Source organism: Zingiber officinale, chromosome 3B, assembly GCF_018446385.1.
Source record: "Zingiber officinale cultivar Zhangliang chromosome 3B, Zo_v1.1, whole genome shotgun sequence".
In the NCBI taxonomy this organism is placed as follows: Eukaryota; Viridiplantae; Streptophyta; class Magnoliopsida; order Zingiberales; family Zingiberaceae; genus Zingiber; species Zingiber officinale.
The window spans coordinates 31,635,905-31,638,067 of NC_055991.1; the positions used below are offsets into that span (position 1 = coordinate 31,635,905).

The 2,163-nt window shown below is 38.0% G+C and overlaps 1 non-coding gene across 1 annotated transcript; it reads right to left on the reverse strand.

Annotated features, from left to right (window-relative positions):
* Positions 1-1,791: 1,791 nt before the first annotated feature.
* On the reverse strand, positions 1,792-1,897 carry LOC121968792. Its single transcript, XR_006108328.1, has one exon. It is a non-coding gene; the product is annotated as a small nucleolar RNA R71 (small nucleolar RNA).
* Positions 1,898-2,163: the final 266 nt, after the last annotated feature.

Consider the following 2,163-nt stretch of genomic DNA (forward strand, 5'->3'; position numbering starts at 1 on the left):
AAAGTGTTGGCCGTGTGGAACTCGCACGGCCGTGGCACGGGTCATGCAGCGCCCGTGTCCTAACCTATAAAATGGTCAAGAACGCTATTCTTGAGGGCATCTTTGGTTCAGGACTTCGGCCCTCTCCTTGGGAAAGGGTTCTCCCCTTCGGGGTAAACCTTAGAGCTTCATCTACCGCCGTCCCTTGATGTTTTGTCCATCTCCAGAGCAAGGAGGTATCCCCAAGACAACGGAAACCTCGGCAAGCATCTCTTCTTCCCCTTCTTCTCATATCAAGGGTTGTAAGTATGCTTTACTTTATGTTTTGGGGTTGTTCTTCCCTTTCAATGGATTAGATTTCCTCTTCTAGGATTAGAAAGTATTTGTAATGTGATGGAGATATAGAACTATGTAGATTCACCATATTTCTATTCAATGAATTGTTAATACCTTGTTTATGATGAATTGTGTGTGTGACATATTTATATTTCTATGCATGCTTCGTTGATTGATGTGGAGGATTATTAATCACGCAAAGGGGATGCCCTAGGGTGTATTGACCAAGGTGCCATAGTGATAGGAGTAATCCTTTCTGGACGTCTAGGACACTCCCTTAAAATGAGAAACAATCCCTTAGGAATTGCTGCTCTCGTAAAAAGAGTGCTTTAGATCGTATAACCGAGAGACCCTAGTGACAAGGGTAACCCATTCACGGAGGTCTAGGACATTCTCTTGAAAGGAGAGAGAATTCCTCCATAAGGAAGTAGGAAATCGTACCAAATCTCTACCTTTATCCTTATTATTATTTACTAGACATGTATTCTTGTGATCTACCAAGGTACCCTCGTGACAAGGGTTAACCGTTACAGGATTTTATAGGAATCCTCTCTATTCGATACTTAGGAATATTGACCAATTTAACTTCCTGCAAGAGCATGGACATAAAGAGTAGAAACTAAGCAATCTATGTAATATCTTCTAGCATTATAATGAAATCGAAATCCTAGAATTCATCTCCCAAAGCTCATTCCCTCCAAGATATATTCTCTCTCTTCCCTCTTCTCTTTCTTTTACTTTTACGTTCATCTAGATAATTCGCCGTGCGAAGTTAACTAATGCTTAATCAACAGTCCCTGTGGATACGATAATCTTATGTATTACTGATGATGTAACCGTACACTTGCGGTGACGTAACAAGTTTTTGGCGCCATTGCCGGGGACTATTTTCGATTAACATTAGTTGATTAGCATATGAGTTACCCTAGACATTTTTCTTTTTCATTTGCATTTTCTTTCTTGTTTTCATTATGCACTTTCTTTCTTGCAATTTAAATTCTACATTTTCTTTCTTGCTTTTCATATAGCATTTTATTTCTTGTCTTTAATTCTTCATTTTTGTTCTTTTCTCATAATTTTTTTTAGAAACCATGAGCACTAACATGTCAAGCAGGTTCTTAAGAGATTTCTCTGCATCCATTTCTGCAAGATATTTATCTCCCATTGTGCAACCTCATATTGAAGAAGAAAATTTTCAACTAGACCCAGAGTTAATTTTCATGATACAAGGTCACAAATTTGGAGGAGAAGTATAAGAAAGTCCTTATCTGCACCTTGAGACATTTCTAGAGCTTTGTGATATGGTGAACTGTGAAGGAGTGTCAGCGGATGTTGTTCGATTGATGGCCTTTCCTTTCATTATCAAGGATAAAGTAAGGACTTGGTTATATTATCTCCGTCCTCAAAGTATTACAAGTTGGGAATAATTGGAGAAGCAATTTCTGAATTACTTTTTCCCTCCAAGTAGAACGATTTACATGAGGAATTACATCATAAATTTTGCTCAGGCATATGGAGAATCATTATTTGAAGCATGAGACAGATTCAAGAGTCTACAAAGACAGTGCCCTCATCATGGTTTGGAAAAATGGCTGACCCTGCACATATTCTATAGGAGAATTTCTTTCTTAGATAAGTGTTTGTTGTATTCATCAGCTGGAGGTTCTTTTATGAACAAGAGTGTAGATGAAACATATACATTAATTGATCAAGTAACATTGAACCTCCATGAATGGCCGAACAAAAGTTGGATGGAATCTCCCTAAAAAATTCATGAAGTACAAGCCATATATACAAGAGAGCCTGTCAAACAAAATGCAATTCAACTATCCAAGAGTTTTGAAATCC